The following is a 12,050-nucleotide window of genomic DNA, read 5'->3' as shown; positions in this document are numbered from 1 at the left end:
AGTGCTCAAATATTCATTTGATGAAAGAGTTCACTCGCAAATTATCATTAAAGCTTTAAGATCTTCCCTGACAAACCCAGAAAGTTGAGAGACCCCTCTCTGAAGGAAGAAAGGAGACCATCACCTATCTGAGAGTGGTTTCTCCTCAAGAAGGAGGTCTTCAACAGTCACTCATATTTGAAGGGGCTTTTCTGAGCTCAGAGATGTGTGATCTCCAAGTGGTTGGACGTGGGGCAGGCAAAACTCTAACTCTTCCTGAGCTCTAATGACAATAAAGAGATACTGCAAGAAAAAGGCTCAATAGGAGGAAAAGTTGAACCCCAGACATGTTCAGGAGCCTTCTCCCAAAGGCTGTCTGTGATTGCACTGAATAAATGCTTATTCATAAGCTGAAAATGCAACAAAGGTGCTGAAAGTGCTGATGCAAATAGAAGTGAGACAGTTGGTCCTCCTTTAATCAGACAGCCCATAAAAGAAGTATGTCTGACAAGAGAGTGACTCCCTTAGAACAGAGCCAGAACCCCTCTTCCCCCACCCCGCTCCTAACCTGCAGCTTCAGAGAGGATCCTGGCTTCTCTTTCTCAGCAGAACAAAGAAGTCACTCTTTAGCATCTGGAAGTAGTGCTTTTCTGCTGCCATTGTGTGCTGGCACAAGCACTGGAGCCAGAAAAGAGATAGGGAAACATTACCTAGGCAGCACAGGTTTTTGGTGAGAAAGGAAAACTCTCCTGAAATGACAGAAACAGAGACATTCTCCCTTTAATGTCATCACCAACATGACTGAAACTCCTTGCCAAGGCTGGAGATGTGTACTCAGTCCAGTAAACCCCTACACAAAGATCTTCCACACTCACTGGATGCAGTCTGCATTTAAGATGCTTCAGCATTCCTTCATTTGCATGTCTCCTTGAGTGGCACCTTCTCTGTACCACCCTTGTCCACCGTATTTCATAAGACTTAGAATCATCCCTGACTTTTGCTCTGTCTCAAAATTGGTAATCCATGATAAAACAAACACAAATTACTTGTTTTGAATCAGATTTGCTCTGCAATCTATGAACAGGTTCAAATAACTAGATCAAAATTCATCTCTGTTTGGGCAGGGATGTATGTTTAAGTGCATCCAATTTATCTGTTCAGCAGCAGCCAGTGATCTCAGATGTATAATCCCTGTTAAAATACTGCATGGAGAAACATGAGGAATACCGAAATGAAGTCATCTCTGTGCACTTTTTGTGGGTGGTGGTCTTTGCTTTCATAGTAAAACAGCCCAAATTAGTGATAATGATACCCATGCTTGTTTCAAAAGTATTGATCCTCAAAACATGGAAGAAATTATAAAAGGAAAATTCAGCACCCATCAATGCCTGGGTACCAAAACTGGTGTGCGGGCAAAATGTGTGTGACATACTGCAGGGCTCTGACTTCCTCAGAGCAGTGTAGAAATTTGTAAGAAAAATATTAAGATTAGTATGGATGAAATAATACAAAAGAAAGTGTATGGGGAGAGTAGTAGTTTGAGTGAAAGCACCAGAAAAAAATAATAGAACAGTTACAGGAATTGCTTCTATTGATAACCAAAGACAACTGACAGAAGCAAAACTGATAGACAATGAGGAGTGTGTTGCTGGCATCAAGACAAGATGACCTGTGTTCCAATAAGGCCACAGCACAGATGACTTGCAAGCAAGACCTGCACTCTGAGAACAGGTTGTTGTCTACCTTGACTTTGGTAAGGCTTTCGACACTGTCTCCCATAACATCTTCAAAGACAAGCTAATAAAGTACAGGTTAATGAGTAGACAGTGAGGTGGACTGAAAGTTGGCTGAACAGCAGAGCTCAGAGGGCTGCGATCAGTGGTGCAAACTCTAGCTGGAGGCCAGTAACAAGTGGTGTCAGGTTGTCAGACACTCTTGGCTTGAGTACTGGCTGTCTCAGAAAACACCTCTCCTCATGAGGGACAGATCAGAGAAGGCCAGTTTGAAGTCAGACCCAAGCTTCCTGAGGAAGCCTGGGCTTTCAGAACTGAAGCACTGAGCCAACTCACTGTGTCTCAGCACACAGAAAAGGTCATCTGGCCAGTTACCCAGAATGCCTCCCTGTCCTGATACCCACATGCATTTTCCCTTGCCATGTATATTCCACATGTGTCAGCACATCCCCACTTTCCCAGAGCTCTGTATAGAACAAGACCCTGTGACCCCTCTAGTTTGTGGAGGCCCTTTCCTCATTTCCTGTTGTCAAGACAATCCCCTACTCTTCTTCCTCAGCTAGAAAAAAACTCACAGTAGCTTAAGGAGCAAGTTTAGTTTCTCAGCAAGTCATGCCAGGACATGAAGATGCATACCTTAGTCTCATATAGCAGAATGGACATGAGTCATGGATGTGTGACTAGGTTTCAGCAACTTACCCTGGTCTCTGGAGAACAGGGTAGCTGCCACATTCCACTTGTTTTTTCACTGTTTCCATGCTTATTTGTTGCCCCCAGCTCAAGCCCCATATGCCTTGCTTGCTTCATCCCTTAGCTCTGATGACCATTTGGAGGAGATCTAGTAAGAAGACTAAGGATACAGGTGAGTTTTCTGGTGCTGTGCAGGGGGAGGAGGGGGGCTCTGACCACCCTAGGGGAGCCTTGATTAAGACCAAGTGGGGCTGTGGGCATGGTTTCAGAGTAAAATGGAGATTTCATGGCATGGTATGTGGAATTCCTATTTGGTCTAAAGTCAGTTTGTGCCCAGTTTGAGGCCACAAAGAAGAGGAAGCATCTGGAAACCCACCACGTGGAAAGTGATTCGTGAAGAGAATAGGGAGGGCACTGGGACATTTTCTTGTCTCAGTATTCCTCACAGAGACAGAACAGTCAGCCATCAGTCCTCTGGTTTTCTTGCTTGTTTTTGTATGGGTGTGATCATTTTTGAGGGAACACACCTCAGTCCTGGAGAGCATCACTAACACTGACCCCACCCTGCCTTGGGGCTTTGCCTTGGGCACCATCACATGAGATATCCATAGTGCATCCCAAGGAGCCTGCACCTTCAAGCACTATTCTTCTACCTGTTCCCACAGCATCTCAGTCCCTCAGAGCAGCAGCAATTTCTGAAAGCCTTTAGTGAACACACTAATACATTGCAACAGCTATAATTCACTGGGATTAGTAAATTTGCATGTGCTTCTCACTCCCAAATTCTCTACCATGCAACCAATGATAGTTAATGACAGAGGAGTGTAAAACTGTAACACAGCCTGAGATACAGGAATATAGCATTTCCTAGACCATGGTCTCCTTCAGTCTTCTTGCAGTTGCTTTTCCTGCTCCAGGTTTCATCATCTCCTATGTTCTATAACAGCAGCATGGTGTGCCGCTGATCCGGACTTCCCAGGGCTTGGGGGAAAGAGACAATTTTGCTGTGTTGTCGGAGATCCATGTCACGTCATCCAAACATAGGTTACCCTTCTCTGAATGAGCTAAGAACAAACGACTCGATGTTGAAGGCTTCCAGTTTCCAAACATCCTGAGCTTGGACCGCCTCCTTCTGAAAGCCTTCCTTCTGCCTCCTTGCTGCTGCAATGTCCTGGCACTGAATGAAAATGATACGCTGCATTGCTGAGATAACATGTTAGTCCTCCCTCCACATAGCCTTAACTCAACTAAGGCTATGTCCTTGGATAGTGCTTACACTTAGAAACAGCCAGGCCCTTCCTGTGAAGCTGCCCAAACATGGGCTCCATGCAGTAGGACTGGTGTCCTCACAATGCAGAGCCATGCGCACTACCACCTGGAACACCAGGTTCATACATTCAGGGCTGGCACAAAATCACATCTGATGGAGTCAGCAGAACCCATTCAGAACGTAGCTGTGGGCCCACACCTGAACTGGTACAAATCTGCTGCATCTGGTGATGACCAACAGTGCTGTCTTGGTTGGCATTAATGGTCTAGCCTTATGGGGGTCTGGGGAGGCTATAGAGGAAGCAGATTAGGTAATCAGACTGGTAGACACTAGGACAGAAGAAATTTGAAGGCACTGATTAATGGGTCCTTCCCTCCTTCCCTCCTTTTTCTTCCTTCTTTCCAAAAATCACACTGGCTTCTCATCCACGTACTGTGCTGTCCTCCAAAACAGCTGAAAGCCTGTGGCATTCACCTGGGTTGTCATGCAACCAGATTTAGAGAAGGGATAGGACTCTGAGTCTCACCCAGGAGTGGTTACACAATTAATCTCTTTCTTTTCAGTCTGGGAAAGCCTTCCCAAATAAAAAATTTGTGGAAACCAAAACTTTTCACAGAAACTTCTTGGTTCAGTTCAAGCAACCTTTTCCATGAAAAGCTGAACAATCCTGACCAGCTCAGTTCTCATGCTTACTGCTGTGTCTCCAACTGGGTGCTGGGGTCGAACTCAAAGGAGCACAGAAACAGACTGTCCTTAACTGAGGAGGCCAAAATCCAGGACTAAGCACAGAGGGGTGGGATTTATGTGCTGACAGCTTCATCTTCAGAAGGCCGAGGTATTTCTTAAACACAGTATCAGGCTCTGTCACTGTAGCAAGTACACCTCTGGTCTTTTCTTCCCCTGCTGTCCCCCACCACTTACAATCCATCACCTGCCACTGGGGGCAGGAGGGGACAGTTCCCTGAGGGGAGTCTCTCTTTTTTAAATAAGGGGTGAACACTGTCAAGTCCTGCTGAGCTGGTTAGTGCCCGTAGCACACTGAAAATAGCATGGATATTCATATCACCATGATAACGTGAGAAAGTCCTCCTGCCTTCAACAGACAGTGAATGGCCATGAACACCTACCAGATGGCCTCACTGGAGCTACAGCCTGAGAATCTTTGCTTTGCTGTTGTTAATGGTCACGCTTATCATCGCCTCCATTTTGGGATCCTCCCATTTTAAGGTTCACATAAGAAAAGATTACCTGTGAGGCTGTCTGGCAGCAAACTAAATAGACGGATAACGCTGTCTTCTATTGCGAAATTCACTAGGAAGACAGGATAGCAAGCAGCCTAGTGTCCAGGGGTTAATCAATGCAGTATCAGACACTGGCACAACTGCTGGCTACACTTGGTGCCCTCCCACAGAAAGGGTTGGTACATGGCTTGCAGTTTCAAAAGGAACCTAAACACAAGCAGGACTGGTATTAAACAGAGCTGGTAACAAGCAAGAGAGAAGCTGCCAGTTTCACCTCCTGAGAAAGACCATGAAAACCCATGAGATGGCTGCCTTTCAAACAAGTGAGCAAATCAGATCCAAAAGGAGACTCCACTAAAACACTATTGAAAATAATGACAGTAAAAATGGTTCTGATGGATGTCAACTATTCCCCCCTTCCTCCAATTACAGATTTTACCTAAAAATGGCTTGTTCAGCAACCAGCAGCTGTTCCAGAGGCTACCACTCTCCTGACAAGACAGGAACGGCTGCTGTATGGCTGTACTGCCATAACTCTAATATTAGCAAACAGAGCAACTGGATAAAGAAAAGAGAAAATGTCCGTGGGAGAACAGCAGTTTTCCCGTTATGACACAGAAGAATCCAGCTGAAGAGGATGTCACTGACAGGTCAGAGAACAGTTACTTTATGGGCTTTGTGGGCTTTTTTTTTTTTTTTTTTTTTTTTTTTTGGACTTCCCAGCCTTTGGGTCCCATTGAATTCTAACTTCTTGCATAGATTCCCCTGTGCAGATTTCAGTAGAGCTCAAATCAAGTGAAGGGTGAGGGATATGAAGCATTACGTGAGCTGAGACTGCTTTTGCACAGGTCAACATATATCTGTGTTCCTCTGCCATGTACATGCTGTCATTTATACTTAGGTAAAGTGGATGTAACACACATCCAATGAGAGTGGACTCAAGACTGTCTTTTGCACCGGCCCACCTGCCTGCAAAAACTTAGGCAAGGTATGGTACTGGAGAACCATGAATCACAACTCTGTTATTCTGGTGCATTTATATCAGTATCTTTTTCCTGCAAGAATAATATAGGCCAAGAGCATTTTATGGTCTGTGAGTAGCTTTGTGAGTAACTCTACAACTTCACTTCTCTTCACAACTCTTCACTTAAGCAGTATTTTTAAGGCTGTGACTTAAAAAAGGAACATAAGGGAGATAGGAGTCCAACTAGTTTCTTTTGCCAATGTATTTGCAGGAACATAGTAATAAGTGTATTATTGATTTATACAGCACCTGACACCATGGCTTGGCATTCCAGCAATCTGAGTTTTTAAATCCCCTCCTACTAAACAAAATATGTGAAAACAACCCTAGCAGTTGTAAAGCTCTCTTGCAGTTATAGTAATACAAGTCTTTGGAGAGGACATTGTTATTTCGGATAAAGAAGAGCCTGTTTAAATTGAAATCGCTGCAATACTGGACTTGAATCCAAAAAAGACACAGCGTATTTTGACACAAACAAAGATCATCTGCATGCATGCAAGGATTGAAACAGCTGGAAGTTGGGGATTAAAAGCCAATTGTTATTTTGGCTCCTGTGAGCATGCAAAGAAGGCTGACACAATCTGACTGTGGTTTAGGAGGCAGAGGTGGAAAGCAGATGAAGCTGCCAGGTTGATGCAATTTTCTGGTTTACTTGCAGATTGCCACCACCCCAGAGAGGCTGTCACAGCAGTATGGGTGGTGGAAAGTTCTCAGCATGGATGTCCTTGACAGTGCCTTCAGTGATGTCAATACCATGCATGCTGAGAGCACTTGAGATCTCTACAATCTAAATGGACAACAGAGCAGAAAAATCATACAACAGAGCAAGTGAATTCTCCCTCTCCAGGAAAGAAAGAGAATGAGTAAAAAGAAAATAGAACAGGAGGGACTAAAGCAGTGGTCTGGTCTACAGTGGGATAGTACCTGCATCCTTGTAGCCAATGGCAACTACTGCTGCAATCAAATCAGGGCAAGCAACTGGTGCATCAAAGTCAACTCCACCTGCATCTGTGTTCGTCTTCAAATGAAGTTTGCTTTGGTTACTGGCCAGAGACTGCTGCATGTGCACACAAAAGAAAGGAGATAGAGCAAGGAGGGACAGAGTCATGAAGGAAAAGACTAAAAGGAGATAAGAACTAAAAATGGCAGGGAAAGGAGGATGGTGGCCATCTGGAGAGCAGAATGAATGGGATAATGCATGAGAGAAATGAAAGCAAATAAGAGAGAGAACAAGAATAAGAAGAAAAACCCCAGTCAGAGAAGGCTCCTCTGGAATGCCATACATCCTGTCTGTGCAAGGGGAAGAGGATGCTGGATATCCCACAGTATGGGGCTCACTCATCCTGTGCACTGAGAAGACAGAGTGTGACAGAGAGTGGAAGAGAAGGCAAACATTTCTCCCAGCTATTCTGAAGGCTTTAATCTTTGCCAGCCTGCCTTCTGGTATAGAAAAAATTCAGCCATACTCCTGCCAGGAATTCTGTTAGCAACAAGCTTATCCTAAAGCAGGGGAATTTCAGCCTCATTTCAATATAGGCTGCATGATTCCCAGGCTAGTGGGTCCTCTAGGAGCTCAGTGCAAGCATCCTCACAATTTACACCCTCCAAATGAAAACCTTCAGAAGCCACTTTAGCTGAACAGCTTGTTTGCACAGGAAATCTCCCCCAGCTGCAGCCTTTCTTGTGCAACTATCTGTCTAGTGAAAACTCTAGTGCACGAATCACCTACTTGCAACACAGGTAGCAAAAATAGCACCCAGGGAGAATTTGAATTGCCTGCAGCAAAGCCAGGAGCTGGGAACTGTGTCATCCTAAAAGAAACACGAGTAAAGAGTAGTGAGTCTCAGCTGCCACTGAGACCAGATTGGCTGAGTTGACATCTCTGCACAGTTTGTAGTGGCGCATTCACCTTTGCATTGGAAAAAAAACAGTTACAATCTAGCATGTCACCCTAGAAAGGTTGCTAGTCCCTCCCCCATGCAAAGAAGCAAAGATATGCATTTTGCACCAATTAAGCTAGACCCAGTTTGCAGCCAGCTAAATGATACCAATGCAAATACCAGCTTATTGAGGTTGTGTCTGGGACTTGCTGCCAGCAACAGAAATTCGGGCCAAAACACAGGTGCAGGCAAGTGCGGAAGAGGAAGACTGAAGAGGAAAAATCAAGCAGGGGAAGAGCAGAAAGGAATAAAAGCAGCAGTGCAGGGAGAAAAAAGTACATTTTGAAGCTTTTATTTTGGATACAACATGAGTAAATGGAATTTCCTGGATTTCTGTGGCTAGTATCGCTACAATATCTCGCTCAGATTCACAACACTTTCTGGATCTCTTTTGAAGGTACCTGAAACTGTCCTCCCGGGAAGAGCCTTCAGCAGCCAATCCTATTCTGAATGAACGGGCAAAATGAGGGGAGAACAAAGGAAGGAAGCCCATACTGCTAAATTCTAGATTTCACTCATCTGAGAGTGGCGGACAATCCTATGAGAGAAAACGCTCAGCATTCCCTCTTCCAGAGGAGACGGACTTCTTCATTTGGAGGATGTCTCCCCATTTATCCTGTCCCTCAGCTCAGCTCTTGGCTCGAGGCCTGGAAAGAGTTTCATTTGTATATGGGAAGTGAGGCCCAGGTTTGTAAAAGACCTCTCCAGTTGATGCCTATCTCACCCTATCATGATGGAATAGCCATTATAGACATCTGTCAGTGGTGCCTTGCTGCTGTGTTCCAGTGACCAAGAGGAATTTCTTAGCCCCTGAGGCACCAAGTATGAAGAGCATCCTAAGAAGAAAGGGGAAATGGGGAGACCCCAGACACTTCAGTCCCTGGGCCTTTTGCAAAGGCAACAGGCTAGTTGTTCACTACATGCCAGACAGGTCAGTCATGCTTCCCCCTCAGCCCTGAGCATAGCTCCCTGCGTTGCCAGGGGTGCATGGCACCGACCCTGCACGAATGCCTCTACATTCACTCTCACCGTACCACCTTGCGCTGCTCTGGAGCTGATGGGCAGTATGAAGGGGGGGACCTGTCCCTGTCTTAACTCACTGTTTCTGCCTTTTTCAGTCCTTCAGCCATTTCTCTCCTCCCACTCCATCTTTGGCTCCTGGGGTTCCATGTCACTGCCAGTTCCTTACCCCCTCACAGGCTTTTCTTTTACCCCATTCCCAGCTCATGTGCCATATATTCAACAATGACCCCATTAGTGATGGCACTCAAAATGTTTGTGTCATGTTTAGGTTTAACGTTGTGCGGAGGCCAGCGGGAACTTATGTCTCTGCAAGCCACAGAGGCTTGCCAGCTCTGAATGAGGGGAGGGGTTGTCCTTTGGTATCTGGCTCCACATACCCAACACGTGCATGTGCTACAGGTACTGACCCTGTCCAGTCGACGCAGTGCAGTGCTCAAGCCACGCACTTAGCTGTTCAGATCGTCGGCCTGCTCAGACCAGTCCATGAGCCACACAGAGGTGCCAAATGGGCCTGGTCAGCACGCAGGCAGCTGCCTGAACCCCCATGGCCAGGACCCGGCATGCGTATGGCCCCTGCCACCATCACAGCTCAGAGCAGACCAGAAACCCTTTCCTTCCGCCTCTTCCACCTGGTAAGCTGGCCAGAGATGGGTTAGAAAGGCAGAGTAGAGGGAGAATAGAGAACTAAAATCTCTCCTCCCTGCTCCTTCAAATTGAGGCTGTTTGCTGCCCCTTGGTGGCCATTTCGAGGAACAAGCAGCCCAGCTGCCAAGGGACCCTGCATGCCTGTGCACACACAGGGCTTCTAATCTAAACCTTTCCTTAACCCACCTCAGAAATCTTCCGTCCTAGGCCAGAGGATGCTCTGGATTCCCAGAAGTAGCCCGTGTACAAAATCCTGCCCTCGGAGACCTTCCCCACGCCTGCCTTCTGGGACCTGCTCTCTCCCATCCGGGAGCCAGTCACTGAGTTTGAGGTGTGCTCCAAGCTGCTGGGCAAGCCTATAGGCAAGGTGACACCTGTTTCTTTTAAGGTATGAGACACCTCCTGGTGGGAGTTGTCTTTGCCAGCAGCACAGCTACCAGCAAAGGTTGGTGGGAGAAGCTGTCCTTTGGGAAAGTGATTAACACTAACAGCCTCCTGACCCTGCTCAGTGTGGTGCCTATGGCTGGTGTTGTAAAAGCATGGAAAGCAACCATGTCACAGCTTGTGTACCATTTTCCGAAGTATAAAACAGCGCCTTTGGCAGGAGGCACTATCAGTGTGTGGTCTTGGGGCCCAAGTCACGTGTGAATGAACACTGGTGTGATCATGAGGCCACACTCACCTGATTCACAGAGATCTGTTCTCAGCCTATGATTGCAAAGTGCCAAAGACATGTGAATCACTGGATGGTGGCTCCAGTCCTGGCACTTCCATGGGCCACGACAAAGCCTGGTGCCTCCACTTCCTGACGTATGAGGAAAAATCAACAGCAGTTACCGACTGCTGTACATTCTGCTGAGGTGGGAGGTGGGGAGCAGTGAGTTGTTTGTGGGGAGTGATTAATTAGGACGGTATTTCCTTTTGTTAGATATACTGGGGAGATAATGTTGTGTCACTTTTAATCCTCCCCCTAAACTGAAAATTTAGATCACAGCAAGTCAAACCATGGGCAGTTCATTGTGCTTCTGACCTACCCCTGTATCCATATTACATTGCATTCACCAGCAGTTTGGACACCACACCTTCTGGTCGCTGTCAGAGTATCTACCCAATACCTCATCTGGGCTTTCCAACTTGAGAAGTTTACACTGTCAAGACTCTGTGATTATTCATAACCAAGCCAGAGAATTAAGTACCAGCTTGCGGACACATGCTAGAACGGTGGTCACTGTGGCAAGGTAAGGTCTTTCCCTGAGATGGAAAGCTGTCTGTTGGTGGGTGTGAGTTTGTGCTGGACCCAGCACACTGGGATGTAGGAGATCCCTCCGTTATCCTGTACATGGTACTCTAACTACACTACTGCATATAATACTGGATCAGACCATCAGACCTTTTTATGCTTCTTCTAATAACCCCACAAAGAGAAACCTTTTTCCCTTCCCAACATCCATTAGCAGTACTGTCCATCTCCAAAGTCAACTGGCCACAGCACAAGGGACAGGACAGGGGAGTGTATCCCCCTCCTCTGTTGACCTGCTTTTCTGTATCTCTGACCCTTGTTTTCTAACCGAGATCGTCCTCCTGCTCACCAAACTCGCTGCCCAGTCATGGTCTTCTCCATATAGCCTCAGCCCAACACAGAGAGGTTCCTCAAAGCTCTGGAATAGTGATTGGCATCAACAGTTCCACTTTACAGATACAAAGGAACTCGCTACTGTGAAAATCCAGCCTGAGCAGGAGGAAGAATTGTCTTGGGGTCATAGTAGAGTTATGCTACAGCCTATCCAATCTCACCACTTTGTTTTCCAAGTAGAAGGTGCCCTTCTTCAACATATACCTCAAATACAAACGAACATCTGTGAGCATGTTATGAACAAGCCCCAAATCAAGCCAGCTAAACAAAAGTGAAATCCTCCACAACACATGCAGTTCTCTCCCTGCGGAGAGGATGAGAGAGAGACAAAGAACCACATGTGGCAGATCTGAGTCAGGGCAACAAATGCTTCACCGGAAAATGCTCAGACACTGTGACAATGAAGGCAATCTAGGAACCTAGAGAGAAGAGAAGAGAATGGTTTTCTGTTCTCTTTCTCTCCTTCCTTCCCTCTGTTTAAGGTGACCTACCTCTTTTTCTCATTGTCTGACTTTAGTTCTTTGTCCAGGAATGCATGTATTGCCACATTTAAATCAGGGGTCAGACTATGCACTCAGTTATGCTGTTATGAGCACAGAAAAAGGTCAAACCTCAGTGCCTCTAAAGCCAATGTGCAACTCTGTTTGACTGTCATGGGATCAGAGTCCATCCCTGCTGAGGAATTCTCCCTGGTTACACAGAGGTTGCAGAAATCAGCACCTGGCCCACTGGGCCAAATTCCCTCTCTTTTGGCTTAGCTTCTAGCAGGTTGAAACTAGAGGTTAATGTGCTTCTCCATAGGGCAGGATGTAAAGCTATAAAAGGGATGTTATATACAACAGCCTGATTCTGGGTATTTTTTTCTTTCTCAT

This window comes from Dromaius novaehollandiae, chromosome 1 (assembly GCF_036370855.1).
Source record: "Dromaius novaehollandiae isolate bDroNov1 chromosome 1, bDroNov1.hap1, whole genome shotgun sequence".
Lineage (NCBI taxonomy): Eukaryota > Metazoa > Chordata > Aves > Casuariiformes > Dromaiidae > Dromaius > Dromaius novaehollandiae.
This window is presented reverse-complemented; position numbering follows the sequence as displayed.